Below are 17,536 nucleotides of genomic sequence, written 5' to 3' on the forward strand. Positions count from 1 at the left end.
CAAACGGAACTGGAAGTTGGCGAGGCCTTGCTCAGATGCTGCGGTTGCACATAGTGAACAGAATCGCAAGGGGTTGACAAGGATTACGGCCAGGGTCCAGTCCCATGGATTTGGATATTATTGAGAATCCTAGAACCTTCAAGGTGGAAGGTGTTGTGGGTTGTAGATGTAAATAAATAGAAGCTTTACCACAGTTTCTTAACCAAAACATACCCTTCAGTATAATAAAGTGTCACTCAGGTGTGTGTAACAAGTAACAGTATCTTTACTTTAGTTCAAAAGATCAAACAGGGCAACAATATATACAGGTTCCAGGAACACCTGCAATAAGTGAAAATCCGTGAAGTAGGGACAGTGTGTTAAAGCGCTGAGCTGCTGAACTTGTGAACCAAAAGGTCCCAGGTTCAAATCCCGTGAGCGGAATGAGCACCCGCTGTTAGCCCCAGCTCCTGCCAACCTAGCAGTTCGAAAACATGTAAATGTGAGTAGATCAATAGGTACCGCTCCAGCGGGAAGGTAACGGCACCCCATGCAGTCATGCCAGTGGCCACATGACCTTGGAGGTGTCTACGGACAATGCCGGCTCTTCGGCTTAGAAGTGGAGATGAACATCATCCCCCAGAGTCAGACACGACTGGACTTAATGTCAGGGGAAACCTTTACCCTTTACCTTTTACCTAGAAAAATAAAGTTATTATTATTATTATTATTATTATTATTATTATTATCTCTGTAGACTTTAGAAAACTAATTTCTAGATTTGAAGTGTTGGCGTGCTGTTTGATACCCGATCAGGGGATGGGCCGGAGATGTCAATGCCTTGTTCCTTTCATGGCTAACCCAGTTCAAATCAGACAGTGTGGATTTTTTAATCTGGATTTTCTGACAGTATACTTATTTCCCCAAAAATAAGACAGTGTCTTATATTAATTTTTGCTCCCAAAGATGCGCTAGGTCTTATTTTCAGGGGATGTCTTGTTTTTCCACAAAGAAGAATTCACATTTATGGTTGAATTTTTTAAAAATGAAAATTTATTATCTACTGTACAGTAGTTGTCATCACAAACCAGCATAACCTAACTGTGAATCCTTTCAAAAATTTCTATATTATATTTCATTGCTATACTGTTTTTAAATTAGTGTTTGTATGTAAATTTATATTATTGTTGGGCTTGTCCCTGTGTAAGCTGCCCTGAGTCCCTCCTGGGAGATGGAGGTGGGATACAAGAATAAAGTTATTATTATTATTATGACACAGCAAACAAGATAGACATGCTGGACTTCGTATCACAAAACCACAAGTCGAACACTTCCCAAGTGTCTAGGACTGTGTGATGTATTATTATCATTATTATTATTATTTTATTATGACACAGCAAACAAGATAGATATGCTAGATTTCGTTTCACAAAATCACAAGTCGAAACTTCCCAAGTGTTATTGTTATGAGTATTATTATTATTTTATTGTATGACACAGCAAACAAGATAGATATGCTGGATTTCATATCACAAAATCATAACACGAACACTTCCCAAGTGTCTAGGACTGTGTGATGTATTTTCGGATGATGCGTGCAGATCCCAGCAGGGTGGCCTTTTGCAGTTGACAGATCGTGATTTTGTCAAGGTCTATTGTCTCCAAATGCCGGCTGAGATCTTTTGGCACGGCACCCAATGTGCCCATCACCACTGGGACCACCTGCACTGGTTTCCAACAGAGTCTTTGAAGTTCAGTCTTGAGGTCCTGATAGCGGCTGAGTTTTTCCTGTTGTTTTTCGTCAATGCGACTGTCACCTGGGATGGCAACATCAATGATCCAAACCTTTTTCTTTTCCACAACTGTGATGTCTGGTGTGTTGTGTTCCAGAACTTTGTCAGTCTGGATTCGGAAGTCCTACAGTATCTTTGCGTGCTCATTTTCCAATACTTTTGCAGGTTTGTGATCCCATCAGTTCTTTGCTGCTGGGAGGTGGTACTTGAGGCATAAGTTCCAATGAATCATTTGGGTCACATAGTTGTGCCTCTGTTTGTAGTCTGTCTGTGCGATTTCCTTACAGCAGCTGAAGATATGATCCATGGTTTCGTCGGTTTCCTTGCACAGTCTGCATTTTGGGTCATCAGCTGATTTTTTGATCTTGGCACCCGCAGGTGCCACCTTGTTGTGGTGGTGGTGGTGGTGGGGGGGGGGGGGGGCTTACCTGCTCCAATGATGACTGAGGGCTGTGCTGGCGGTAGTGTAACTACTGGTAGGTCCAACCAAGCCAGAGAGGCCTCAGCTGAGGAGCAGAACTAAGAGCACCTAACCCATTAGCATTATGGAGAATCAAACCCAAACGAAGTCTATACTGGCACGGTCGTCGCCCAGGATAAAAAGGACCGCGGTGGATGCTGCTGATTCTGGACATTCCTCACTGTGAGAAGGGCTGTTCGACAGTGGAACTCTCTCCCCGGGGCCGTGGTGGAGGCTCCTTCCTTGGAGGCTTTTAAGCAGAGGCTGGATGGCCATCTGTCGGGGGTGCTTTGAATGCGATTTCCTGCTTCTTAGCAGGGGGTTGGACTAGATGGCCCATGTGGTCTCTTCCAACTCTACTATTCTATGATTCTATGATTCTACATCCATCGACAAGTGGGCTACGGAATCATCAAAACCCAAATGAACAGTCACAGAAGCGGCAGAAATATACAATGCCAGAAAACTGAACTATTATTATTATTATTATTCTGATTATTATTATTATTATTATTGTTCTTATATCTGTAGACCAGGGGTCCCCAAACTAAGGCCCGTGGGCCGGATGTGGCCCTCCAAGGTCCTTTACCTGGCCCCTGTCCTAAACATTAGACTTAGGGTTGACTTGAGTCTGCCTGGTCTTTGGAGGTCTCTTTGCTTACCTATGGTCTTATGAGATCATCTAGATGGCCTTTGGGGGCCCCTTTCTTTATGGTCTTTTGAAACCACTTAGATGGTCTTTGAGGTCCTTTTCCTTATCTATGGTTTTCTGATGGCCTGATGAGATCATCTAGATGGCCTTTGAGGGTCCCTTTCCTTACCTATGGTCTTATGAGACCATCTAGATGGTCTTTGGGGGTCTCTTTGCTTACCTATGGTCTTATGAGATCGTCTAGATCAGGGGTCCCCAAACTAAGGTCCTCCAGGGTCATTTACTTGGCCTTTGTCCTAAACTTTAGACCTAAGTCTGAAATGACCTGAAGGCACACAACAACAACAATCCTAATTTTGGACTATTTCATCATAATCCAGCCCCCCAACAGTCTGAGGGACTGTGAATCGGCCCGCCACTTAAAAAGTTTGAGGACCCCTGATCTAGACGATCTCATAAGACCATAGGTAAGCAAAGAGATCTCCAAAGACCATCTAGATGGTATCATAAGACCATAGGTAAGGAAAGGGACCCTCAAAGGCCATCTAGATGCTCTTATCAGGCCACCAGAAGACCATAGCTAAGGAAAGGGACCTCAAAGACCATCTAGATGGTTTCATAAGACCAAAGGTAAGGAAAGTGACCTCCAAAAGCCATCTAGATGGTCTCATAAGGCCGTAACTAAGCAAAGAGACTTTCAAAGACCATCTAAATGATCTCATAAGATCATAGGTAAGCAAAGAGACCTCCCAAAGACCAGGTAGACTTAGGTCAACCCTAATTCTAAAGTTTAGGACAGGGGCCAGGTCAATGACCTTGGAGGGCCGCATCCGGCCCCCGGGCCTTAGTTTGGGGACCCTTGGTCTAGAGGCTAAATAAAGGGCGGGCGCTAGGACCGCAGCGCATCCATTTTTTTTTTTATTTCCAGGCGGCGGGGCTGGAAGTGTGGCGGTGCTTGCTCTCGGCCTCCCCCTAGCGGCCGCCCTGCGCGGCCCGAGCGGTTCCGAGTGTAGCCGAGCCCTTCCGATCTCCCTGCAGCAGTGGCAGCGGCGGGCGGGCGGTCGGGCGAGCAGGCGGCGGGCGAGGCCTGGGCGCCCCTTCCTCTTCCTCCTCCTCCTCCTCCTCCTCCGCGGCTGCTGCTGCTCCGGGCGAGGCGAGGAAAGAAGGCAGGCGGGCGGGCGGGCGGGCGAGGCAGGAGCAGGAGCAGCAGCAGAGAGAGGGCCAAGGCAGGCGAGGCCAGGGAGGAGGGGGAGAGAGAGAGAGAGAGAGAGAGAGAGAGAAGACCCCCCCCCTTTTCTGGATCTCCACCACCGGCACCACCACCAACAACGCCAGGTAAGGACAGACATTGCAAGGACACAGGCAGAGAGATTCATGCCATTTTGATTTTTTTTTTTGGGGGGGGGGATATGGGATTTTGGAGGGGTCTTTTGCACCAAGCCAGTCTTGCAAGCTGCCAAAATTGTTGCATGGCATGGCATGGCAGGGAAATGCATCTATCCATTCTATCTATTTCCTCTATCTCTCTTGGGAAAGAGTATGGCAGCTACCCCCCCCCCCCCCCCCCCAAGTCAAGTTCAAAGGGGAGGGGGATTGCAAGAGCACCCCACCACAAATTGCCCCAAATTCCTATTGCTTCGAATAATAATAATAATAATAATAATAATGCCATTACTTCTTTTATATATATAGATATTATTATTATTATTATTATTATGCAATGTACTATCTTGGGGAAGGGTCTTGCTTACCCCCCCCCTTCCAAGTCAAGTTGAAAGGGGAGGGGGATTGCAAGAGCCCCCCCTAAATTGCCCCGAATTCTTGTTGCTCCGAATAATAATAATAATAATAATAATAATAATAATAATGCCATTACTCTTTTACATATATAGATATTATTATTATTATTATTATTATTATTATTATTATTATTATTATTATTATTATTATTATTATGCAATCTACTATCTTGGGGAAGGGTCTTGCTTACCCCCCCCCCCCAAGTCAAGTTCAAAGGGGAGGGGGATTGCAAGAGCACCCCACCACAAATTGCATCGAATTCTTAATAATAATAATAATAATAATAATAATAATAATATATTATGCCATTGCTCTTTTATATATATAGATGGTAATAATAATAATAATAATATATTATGCCATCACTCTTTTATATATATATATATATAGATAATAGATAATAATAATAATAATATATTATGCCATCACTCTTTTATATATATAGATAATAATAATATTATTATTATTCTGCAATCTACTAATCTATCTTGGGGAAGGGTCTTGCTTACCCCCCCTTCCAACTCTAGTTCAAAAGGGAGGGGGGATTGCAAGAGCCCCCCCACAAATTGCCCCTAATTCCTATTGCTCCGAATAATAATAATAATAATAATAATAATAATGCCATTACTCTTTTACATATATAGATAATAATAATATATTATGCCATCACTCTTTTATATATATATAGATAATAATAATAATAATAATATATTATGCCATTACTCTTTTACATATATAGATAATAATAATATTTTATGCCATTACTCTTTTATATATATAGATAATAATAATATATTATGCCATCACTCTTTTATATATATATATATATATATATAGATAATAATAGTAATAATAATAATAATAATATATTATGCCATCACTCTTTTATATATATAGATATTATTCTGCAATCTACTAATCTATCTTGGGGAAGGGTCTTGCTTACCCCCCCCCCCCAAGTCAAGTTGAAAGGGGAGGGGGATTGCAAGAGCACCCCCACAAATTGCCCCGAATTCTTATTGCTCCGAATAACAATAATAATAATAATAATAATAATAATAATATGCCTTCACTCTTTTACTCTATATTATATATAGATAATAATACTCTTCACTCTATATTATATATAGATAATAATAATAATAATAATATATTATGCCATTACTCTTTTATATAATAATAATATATTATTATTATTATTATTATTATTATCCTGCAATCCACTAACCTGTTTTGGGGAAGGGTCTTGCTTACCTCCCCTGCAAGTCAAGTTGAAAGGGGGGGATTGCAAGAGCACCCCCACAAATTGCACCGAATTCTTGTAATAATAATAATAATGATAATATATTATGCCATCACTCATATATATATATATATATATATATATATATATATATATATATATATAAAATAGTAATAATAATAATATATTATTACTATTATTATCCTGCAATATCTTGGGGAAGGGTCTTGTTTCCCCCCACCTTCCAAGTCAAATTGAAAGGGGGGGATTGCAAAATCCCCCCCCCAAATTGCACCGAATTATATTATTATTATTATTATTATTATTATTATTATCCTGCAATCCACTAATCTGTCTTGGGGAAGGGTCTTGCTTACCCCCCCTGCAAGTCAAGTTGAAAGGGGAGGGGGGATTGCAAGAGCACCCCCCCCCCCCCACAAATTGCACCGAATAATAATAATAATAATGATAATATATTATGCCACTATTTTATATATATAGATAATAATAATAATTTATTATTATTATTATCATCCTGCAATCGACTAATCTGTCTTGGGGAAGGGTCTTGCTTACCTCCCCCCCTCCAAGTCAAGTTGAAAGGGGAGGGGGATTGCAAGAGCTCCCCCCCCCCAAATTGCACCTTATTATATTTATTATTATTATTATTATTATCCTGCAATCCACTATCTTGGCGAAGGGTCTTGCTTACCCCCCCCTTCCAACTCTAGTTAAAAGGGGAGGGGGATTGCAAGAGCACCCCCCAATTGCCCCGGATAATAATACTAATAATAATAATAATAATAATAATATATTATTATTATTATTGTTGTTGTTGTTGTTGTTGTTGTTGTTGTTGTTGTTGCCCTGCAATCCTCCTGCCATCCCCCCTCCTTTTTGGAATATTTTTATTACAGGGTGGGGGGCATCCTGAGGATCTTTCTTCTCCTTCCACCATCATCTTTTATTCCCCCCCCCTCCTTTTCCCTTGAAAATAATATTTTTGCAACCTCCTTGCAAAACCCATTTCCCCAGGATTTGCAAAAATATATGTGCAATTTTGTAATTGCAAAATGTGTATTTTTTTAAAGGGGAGGGATTAGGGTATATATTTAATTGCATTCCAACTTTTGCACTCAGGACACAAATATTTAATTTTTTCCTCCCCCCCCCCTCCCACCTAGAAAATAATATTTTGCAAGCTCCCTTCTCCATGCATTTTAACAGGATTTGCAAAATGTGTGTGTTTAAAAAAAAGGGGGGGGGGTCAGGTGAGTCGAGAGGTGACCCCTCGCCAGTTTTTTCCTCCTACAAGGTGCGACCCCTCCCCAGTTTGCCCCCTCCCATATTTGGATCCTTCCTGCACCAAAACGAGGCTTGTTTTGTATATTATTTTTTTTGCAAAGAGAGTAAGGGAATTGGGGGGGGGGGGGGAAGCAGTGGCAAACATGGCAGCCTGGCATGACCCAAAGGGCGGGCAAAACGGGGGGGGGGGGGGCAAGAGAGAGAGAGAGAGAAGGGGAGGGGGGGAAAATAAGGGAGCTTTGCAGAACCATAACAACAATAATAATATAATAATAATATTATAATAATACCTGTTTTCCTTTCCTCAAAATTATGGGGAGGGGGCTTTATTTTGCAAAGGTTGCAAAAAAATTGCAAAAAAAAAAAATGCCCCCTCCCTTTGCGCAGGCGCAAAAACACACCTGTAGCATTAAGGGAGGGGAAAGCTGGTGCAAAGCCCTGCCTTTTGCAAAAACCCTTTTTTTTGCAAAACCCTTTTTTTTTTTTTGCAAAACCATGACGTTTTTGGGGGGGGGTCTCTGGAGGGGGAAATAACGCTCTTGTTTATCAACAGCCGTGTGTTTATCAATATTTCCACCCCCTAGCTTCTTCTCCCCAATGTCTTTTGGGGGGGTTGTTTTTAAAAAGGGGGGGGGGGCAACGTTGTCCTTGAAGCCAGGCCAAGGGCAAACTCACTAGGCATTGCATTTTTTTTTCTCCAGTTTTGCAAATGCAAAGAGGGTGCATTTTGCAAAGGAGGGAAAGAGGGGGGGGGGGGTTAGATTGGCACGGAGCGACCCCTCCCTTTGCAAAGGGTCTGCATTCCCCCTTGCAAAGGCTGAGCTGGGGAGGGGTCTCAATTCCCCCCCCCCCCTCCTTTGCAGAATATCCCAGTCTGCCAGCTCTCTCTCTCTCTCTCTCTCTATCTCCCCCCTCCTTTGCCTCAATTGCGTGCTTCCTCTTCCATCCCCGGGACTGGCACCATGCCAGGCTGCTGGCCCCGCCCCCTCCTCTGACGTCACAGGCTCCTCCCCCCTCTCCTCCTCCCCCCCCCCCTTTTTAGCCCTATGCATTTCAATAGGGAAGGAAGGGGGCTGCTGGCTGAATTGGGCAATGCAAAGGGTGGGCTCATGGGGGGGGGGAAGAGCACAAGATCTGCATATATTGGGGGGGGGGAATAGTCCCCCCCCCTTTTTCTTGCTTTGCAAAGATGGCCACCCAGCAGTGCAGTGCAAGAAATAAATACAGAATGTGCAATCGAGATTCATTCCCTCCTGGGCTCAGTTCTGTTCAGGATCTTGATTCATGGCTTGGATCAGACATGGGCAAACTTACGTAGGAATGTTGTCTTGTGCAATCGACAGTTGGAACGGCCTGGTGTACGGTTTTGCATCATGTGATTATAATGTTTACATTAAGTCCTTGTAATTCTATGGCCACCCTGGCTCTGCTGGACATGCAGTGCAAGAAATAAATATGGAATATGCAATCGAGGTTTATTCCCTCCTGGGCTCAGTTCTGTTCAGGATCTTGATTCATGGCTCAGATCAGACATGGGCAAACTTAGGTATGAATGTTGTCTTGTGCAATCGACGGTTGGAACGGCCCGGTTTATGATTTTGCATCACGTGATTATAATGTTTACATTAAGTCCTTGTAATTCTATGGCCACCCTGGCTCTGCTGGACATGCAGTGCAAGAAATAAATATGGAATATGCAATCGAGGTTTATTCCCTCCTGGGCTCAGTTCTGTTCAGGATCTTGATTCATGGCTCAGATCAGACATGGGCAAACTTAGGTATGAATGTTGTCTTGTGCAATCGACGGTTGGAACGGCCCAGTTTACGGTTTTGCATTATGTGATTATAATGTTTACATTAAGTCGTTGTAATTCTGTGGCCACCCTGGCTCTGCCGGAAATGCAGTGCAAGAAATAAATATGGAATATGTGCCATTGGAACGGCCCGGTTTATGATTTTGCAACATGTGATTTTAATGTTTTCAGTAAGTCCTTGTAATTCTGTGGCCTCCCTGGCTCTGCTGGAAATGCAGTGCAAGAAATAAATTCGGAATATGCAGTCGAGGTTTATTCCCTCCTGGGCTCAGTTCTGTTCAGGATCTTGATTCATGGCTTGGATCAGACATGGGCAAACTTACGTAGGAATGTTGTCTTGTGCAATTGACAGTTGGAACGGCCCGGTTTACGGTTTTGCATCATGTGATTATAATGTTTACATTAAGTCCTTGTAATTCTATGGCCAACCTGGCTTTGCTGGAAATGCAGTGCAAGAAATAAATATGGAATATGTGCCATTGGAACTGCCCGGTTTATGATTTTGCATCATGTGATAATGTTTACATTAAGTCCTTGTAATTCTATGGCCAACCTGGCTCTGCTGGAAATGCAGTGCAAGAAATAAATTCGGAATATGCAGTCGAGGTTCATTCCCTCCTGGGCTCAGTTCTGTTCAGGATCTTGATTCATGGCTTGGATCAGACATGGGCAAACTTAGGTATGAATGTTGTCTTGTGCAATTGACAGTTGGAACGGCCCGGTTTACGGTTTTGCATCATGTGATTATAATGTTTACATTAAGTCCTTGTAATTCTATGGCCAACCTGGCTTTGCTGGACATGCAGCACAAGAAATAGATATAGAATATGTGCCATTGGAACGGCCCGGTTTATGATTTTACATCACGTGATTATAATGTTTACATTAAGTCGTCATAATTCTATGGCCACCCAGGCTCTGATGGAAATGCAGTGCAAGAAATAAATATGGAATATGTGCCATTGGAACGGCCCGGTTTATGATTTTGCATCATGTGATTATAATGTTTACATTAGGTTGTTGTAATTCTGTGGCTAACTTGGCTCTGGTGGAAATGCAGTGCAAGAAATAAATATGGAATATGTGGAATAGGAACGGACCGGTTTATGATTTTGCATCACGTGATTATAATGTTTACATTAAGTTGTCGTAACTCTATGGCCACCAGGCTCTGCTGTAAATACAGTGCAAGAAATAAATATGGAATACAGTAGAGTTTCACTTATCCAACACTCGCTTATCCAACATTCTGGATTATCCAACGTATTTTTGGAGTCAATGTTTTCAATATATTGTGATATTTTGGTGCTAAATTCATAAATACAGTAATGACTACATAGCATTACAGCGCATTGAACTACTTTTTCTGCTAAATTGGTTGTATAACATGATGTTTTGGTGCTTAATTTGTAAAATCATAACCTAATTTGATGTTTAATAGGCTTTTCCTTAATGCCTCCTTATTATCCAACATATTCGCTTATCCAACATTCTGCCAGCCCGTTTATGTTGGATAAGTGAGACTCGACTGTACATGCCATTGGAATGGGCCGGTTTATGATTTTGTATCATGTGATTAACAATGTTTACATTCAGTCGTTGTAATTCTATGGCCACCAGGCTCTGCTGGAAATGCAGCGCAAGAAATAAATATGGAATATGTGCCCTGTTTACGATTTTGCGTCATGTGCTTTCAGTGTTTACATTATTTATTTATTTATTTATTTACAGCATTTATATTCCGCCCTTCTTTCTTACCCCGAAGGGGACTCAGGGAGGATCACATTACATATATAGGCAAACATTCAATGCCTTTAACATAGAACAAAGACAAGACAAACATAGGCTCCGAGCGGGCCTCGAACTCATGACCTCCTGGTTAGGTGGTTGCAATTCTATATTCCTTATGTCTGTATGTTGTCTTGTGCCATCGACAATTGGAATGGCCCAGTTTATGATTTTGCATCATGTGATTTTAATGTTGACATGAGATGGTTGTAATTCTGTGGCCTCATGTCTGAATGCCGTCTTATCTTATGTTTAATCTATATACAGTAGAGTTTCACTTATCCAAGCTAAACGGGCCGGCAGAAACTTGGATAAGCGAACATCTTGGATAATAAGGAGGGATTAAGGAAAAGCCTATTAAACATCAAATTAGGTTATGATTTTACAAATTTAGCACCAAAACATCAGGTTATACAATAAATTTGACAGAAAAAGTAGTTCAATACACAGTAATGTTATGTAGTAATTACTGTATTTACGAATTTAGCACCAAAATATCACGATATATTGAAAACATTGACTACAAAAATGCATCGGATAATCCAGAACCTTGGATAAGCGAGTCTTGGATATGTGAGACTCTATGTGCAATTGGAACGGCCCGGTTTATGATTTTGCATCATGTGCTTTTAATGTTTACATTAGGTGGTTGCAATTCTATGTTCTTATGAATGAATGTCATCTTGTGCAATCGACCATTGGAACAGCCCGGTTTATGATTCTCCATCATGTGATTTTAGTGTTTACATTAGATGGTTGTAATTATATGGACTTATGTCTGAATGCCGTCTTATCTTGTGTTTAATCTATATTGTTTTAATGCATAGTTATATGTTTCCTGTTTAGATGTTATGGTTTGGTTTGATATTTGTTTTTTATCTGTAATTGGCTAAGTAAATGAGCCCAGAGGGGGATTCTCCCCAAGAGTTCCCTCCTGGGCTCAGTTCTGTTCAGGATTGTAATTCTATGGCCTTATGACTTAATATTCTTTAACTTATGTTTAGTCTATGTTGTTCAAATGCATAGTTAATATGTTTCTTGTTTAGATGTTATGGTTTGGTTTTATATTTGGTTTTTATCTGTAATTGGTTAAGTGAATGAACCCAGATGGGCATTCTCCCCAATGCTTCCTCTGCTTCATCCTGGAAAGAAGTGGCAAGTGGAGTGTCATCAGCAGGGTTCATTCCCCCCTGGGCTCAGTTCTGTTCAGGATCTTGATTCAGGGCTTAGATCAGACATGGGCAAACATATGTGTGAATGTTGTCTTGTGTAATCGACAATTGGAACGGCCTGGTTTATGATTTTGCATCATGTGGTTTTAATGTTTACATTAGATGGTTGTAATTCTATGGCCTTATGTCTGAATGCCGTCTTATCTTATGTTTAATCTATATAGTTCTAATGCGTAGTTATATGTTTCTTGTTTAGATGTTATGGTTTGGTTTGATATTTGGTTTTGATCTGTAATTGGCTAAGTAAATGAGCCCAGAGGGGGATTCTCCCCAATGATTCCTCTGGAAAGAAGTGGCAAGAGTTCCCTCCTGGGCTCAGTTCTGTTCAGGATTGTAATTCTATGGCCTTATGACTTAATATTCTTTATCTTATGTTTAGTCTATATTGTTCAAATGCAGAGTTAATATGTTTCTTGTTTAGATGTTATGATTTGGTTTGATATTTGGTTTTATCCATAATTGGTTAAGCAAATGTGAACCCAGATGGGTGGAGTACCATCAGCAGGGTTCATTCCCTCCCGGGCTCAGTTCTGTTCAGGATCTTGATTCAGGGCTTAGATCAGACATGGGCAAACATATGTATGAATCTTGTGCAATCAACATTTGGAACGGCCCGGTTTATGATTTTGCATCATGTGATTATAATGTTTACATTAGATGGTTGTAATTCTATGGCCTTATGTCTGAATGCCGTCTTATCTCACATTTAATCTATATAGTTCTAATGCATAGTAATATGTTTCATGTTTAGATGTTATGATTTGGTTTGATATTTGGTTTTATCTGTAATTGGTTAAGCGAATGTGAACCCAGATGGGGATTCTCCCCAATGTTTCTTCTGCGTCATCCTGGAGAGAAAGAAGTGGCAAGTGGAGTGCCATCAGCAGGATTCATTCCCTCCTGGGCTCAGTTCTGTTCAGGATCTTGATTCATGACTTAGATCAGACATGGGCAAACTTTCATGTGATTTTAATGTTTACATTAGATGGTTGTAATTCTATGGCCTTATGTCTGAATGCCGTCTTATCTCACATTTAATCTATATAGTTCTAATGCATAGTAATATGTTTCATGTTTAGATGTTATGATTTGGTTTGATATTTGGTTTTATCTGTAATTGGTTAAGCGAATGTGAACCCAGATGGGGATTCTCCCCAATGTTTCTTCTGCGTCATCCTGGAGGGAAAGAAGTGGCAAGTGGAGTGCCATCAGCAGGGTTCATTCCCTCCTGGGCTCAGTTCTGTTCAGGATCTTGATTATTTATTTATTTATTTATTTATTTATTACATCATTTCTACCCCGCCCTTCTCACCCATCAGGGGACTCGGCGGCTTACAATATAAGCATACGCATCAAAAAAAAGTTTACATCACATTTAAAACCATTAAATTAAAATTAAGAACTTGCATTTAAAAACATACATAATTATACATATAAATATTATACATTCACTAGCTGTGCCCGGCCACGCGTTGCTGTGGTGTTGTCTGGTGGTGTTGGTGAGAAATTGTTGAGGTAGTGGTGGTATTGAATGTCTGTTGTATGGTTGTTTTTATGTTTAGTATGCATTTGGTTGTTTGTGTACTGTGATAGAGGGGGGTCTATGTCCCTGTGTAGTATTGTATAGTATTTATACGTTGTCCATGTGTTGTGAATGCTTGGATTGTGTCCTGCTGTATAGTAGAAAGGGTTGGGCTGGATGGCCCTTAGGGGTCTCTCCAAACTCTTGGATTCTATTCTTCTATTATTATTATTATCATCATCATCATCTTCATCATTATTATTATTATGTAGAGGCTGGATGGCCATCTGTCAGGAGTGCTTGGATTGTGTCCTCCTGCATGATAGAAGGAAGTTGATCTGGATGACCCTTAGGGGTCACTCCAAACCTTAAGATTGTATGATGTTGTTGTTGTTATTATTATTATTATTATTATTATTATTATTATTATTATTATTATCAGTATTAGTATTGAGAGGCTGGGTGGCCATCTGTCAGGAGTGCTTGGATTGTGTCCTCCTGCATGATAGAAGGAAGTTGATCTGGATGACCCTTAGGGGTCACTCCAAACCTTAAGATTGTATGATGTTGTTGTTATTATTATTATTATTATTATTATTATTATTATTAGTATTGAGAGGCTGGGTGGCCATCTGTTGGGAGTGCTTGGATTGTGTCCTGCATGGCAGAATTGGGTTGGACTGGATAAGTGAGACTCTACTGTATATTTATAATCTTATATTATCTGTTTAGAACTGGATTATCTGAGGCCCCTTCTACACAGCTGTAGTGAATTATCTGGCAGTGTGGAGTCAAGATAATCCAGTTCAAAGCAGATAATATAAGATTCTAAATGGGTTATATAGCTGTGTGGAAGGGCCTTGAGTCTACACTGCCATATAATCCAGTTAAAATCTGATAATCTGTGGAAGAGGCCTAAGTGAGGCCTAACTGTGCCTGTTCCCTGGGCTGAGTAGGTTGCTAGGAGACCAAGTGGGCGGAGCTTAGCCTTCAAACTGGCAGCAATTGGATAAAACCTATTATTGCTCTCCCTCTAATTAGGACTTTATTTTTCTTTTCCTTTTTGTAGTATCAACCTAGAGCCGTGAATGATGGGTTGTGTTGTCAAATTTCGAGGTTGGGGGGCCTGTAGTTTTGTTGTTTTGTCCGCTGCCCTGATGCCATCACTCTTTTATATATATAGATGGCGCTTATTGTGTCCACGTGGATCATTAATGACTTAGATCAGGGGTCCCCAAACTAAGGCCCGGGGGCCGAATGCGGCCCTCCAAGGTCATTTACCTGGCCCCCGCCCTCAGTTTTATAATATAATATTTTATATCATTTTAAATAATATAATATATTGTATATACATATAATATTGATAATCATATAATGTTATACAATATAATACTAATAATACCATATAATAAGATTAATTATATGATATATATTACATATAATATTACAGTATAGTGGTATAGTTCAATATAGTAATATATAATGCTAATATTGTGCTATGCTAATAATATAATATATTGTATGTATATATAATTTGTAAGCCACTCTGAGTCCCCTTTGGGGTGAGAAGGGTGTGATACAAATGTAGTAAATAAATGCAGTAAATAATAAATAAATAAATAAATAAATTTTAGACTTAGGCTCGCCCAAAGTCTGAAATGACTTGAAGGCACACAACAACAACAACAACAACAACAACAACAACAACAACAACAATCCTAATTAACTTGACTATCTCATTGGCCAGAAGCCAATTCCCATTGAAATCCTGATAAATGTATGTTGGTTAAAATTGTTTTTATTTTTAAATATTGTATTGTTCTTTCATTGTTCTTGTTGTTGTTTTTGCACTAAAAGTAAGACATGTGCAGTGTGCATTGGAATTTGTTTGTATTTTTTTTTTCAAATGATAAAGTCTGAAGGATTGTGGACCGGCCCTCGGCTTAAAAAGTTTGAGGACCCCTGACTTAGATGAAGGGCTAGAAGGCAGGATCATGATGTTTGCAGATGGGACCAAATGGGGCAGGAGAGCCAAGACTCCAGGAGACAGGAGCAGAATCCCAAACGATCTAGAGCTGGTGTGGTCTATTTGTTCAATGCAGTGGTTAGCTCTGTAGCAAGGAGCGGAAATAAAATAAAGAAATAAATCAGGAGGAAGGTGGACTGGAGTTTCGTTCTCGCGACCCACAGGTCCAGAACCACTGGTCCAGATCCAGGGAAGTCCTTCTCTTCTGCCTTGGTCAGACCACTTTACCTGGAAACACACTGGGTCCAATTCTGGGCACCGCAATTGAAGGGAGATGTTGACTCTAAGCTGGAAGGTGTCCAGAGGAAGAGACTCAAAGGATCAAGGGCCTGGAGAACAAGCCCTATGAGGAGCAGCTGAAAGAGCTGGGCAAGTTTAGCCTGCAAAAGAGAAGGGCTGAAAGGAGACATAATAGCCATGGAGTTGTTGTATGTCTTTCGGGCTGTGTGGCCATGTTCCAGAAGCATTCTCTCCTGGCGTTTCGCCCACATCTATGGCAGGCATCCTCAGAGGTTGTGAGGTATGGAGAAAACTAAGCAAAAAAAAAAAGAGACTTGGTGGTCCACCCAATCCAACCCCTTTCTCTCAAGAAGCAGGAAAAACACATTTAAAGCACCCCCGACAGATGGCCACCCAGCCTCTACTTAAAAGCCTCCAAAGAAGGAGCCTCCACCACAGTCCGGGGCAGAGAGTTCCACTGCTGAACAGCCTTTCTCACAGTGAAAAAGTTCTTCCTAGTGTTCAGGTAGAATCTTTTTTTTTTTTTGCTTAGTTTTCTCCATACCTCACAACCTCTGAGGATGCCTGCCATAGATGTGGGCGAAACGCCAGGAGAGAATGCTTCTGGAACATGGCCACACAGCCCGAAAGACATACAACAACTCTGTGATCCTGGCCATGAAAGCCTTCGACAACACATAATAGCCATGTATAAATATGTGAGGAAGTCATAGTGAGGAGGGAGAAAGCTTGTTTTCTGCTGCCCTGGAGACTAGGACACAATGGAACAATGGCTTCAAACTTCAGAAAGAAAGGAGATTCTACCTGAACACTAGGAAGAACTTTTTCACTGTGAGAAAGGCTGTTCAGCAGTGGAACTCTCTGCCCCGGACTGTGGTGGAGGCTCCTTTGGAGGCTTTTAAGTAGAGGCTGGGTGGCCATCTGTCGGGGGTGCTTTAAATGTGTTTTTCCTGCTTCTTGAGAGAAAGGGGTTGGATTGGGTGGACCACCAGGTCTCTTCCAATTCTAGGATTCTATGTATGTTTGGCATTGAATTTTGCCATGTTTATGTTGTAAACCTCTGAGTTCCCCAGGGGTGAGAAAAGCGGTTATATAAACACAGTAAATAAACAAATAAAAGCCTCCAGGGAAGCAGGCAGTGCCATACAAAATCCAGATTATGGAATATATGGCAGTGTAGACTCATATAATCCAGATACTGGAGGATCTGGATTATATGTCAGTGTCCAAGGGCTATAAGAAAAAAATGGGTTCCCAAGGGCTTGAACTAACAAGTGTCCACTATTTGTCATAGACAGAACGCCAGCAAGTAAAACAAAACTCAGTTTATTGAGGTTACAGAACTAAAAACGCCCGTAAGGAACAAAGAACAGGGCAAACACTTGACTTCAGTGTGCTAAATAACCAAAAAGCAGCTCAGTTTGAGCTTAAACAGTTCAAAGGGAAAAACCGGGTTAAACAGGAGTATAATCCGGATTAAATCAAAGAGCTTACTTCAGCTTTGCAAACAATGCAAACAAAAGGGAATCAACAGCAGTTGGAATGTAAACAGAAAACTGGCGGCAGATTCCTCTCTGCTACTCAGGAACAGCAGGGGAGTAAACCAGGCTTGTTTACTTCTCCCTGCAGCGAACGAGAGCGTGGTTGTAGTCAAGATTCAGGTTTAGGGTAACGGCAGTCAG

The 17,536-nt window shown here is 41.1% G+C and overlaps 1 protein-coding gene across 4 annotated transcripts in view; it reads left to right on the plus strand.

Moving 5' to 3' along the window:
* The first annotated feature begins 3,931 nt into the window (after nucleotides 1-3,931).
* The window catches only part of dnmt3a (DNA methyltransferase 3 alpha), a 200,699-nt gene continuing 187,094 nt past the window's right edge, over nucleotides 3,932-17,536 (plus strand). For 2 of the 4 annotated variants that reach the window (XM_062968931.1, XM_062968945.1), the window contains exon 1: nucleotides 3,932-4,219. The gene's annotated coding sequence lies outside the window, so the exon portion shown is untranslated. The remainder of the gene's footprint in view (nucleotides 4,220-17,536) is intronic. The other 2 variants (XM_062968934.1, XM_062968951.1) reach the window with 1 other exon arrangement.

Source organism: Anolis carolinensis, chromosome 1 (genome assembly GCF_035594765.1).
Source record: "Anolis carolinensis isolate JA03-04 chromosome 1, rAnoCar3.1.pri, whole genome shotgun sequence".
Lineage (NCBI taxonomy): Eukaryota > Metazoa > Chordata > Lepidosauria > Squamata > Dactyloidae > Anolis > Anolis carolinensis.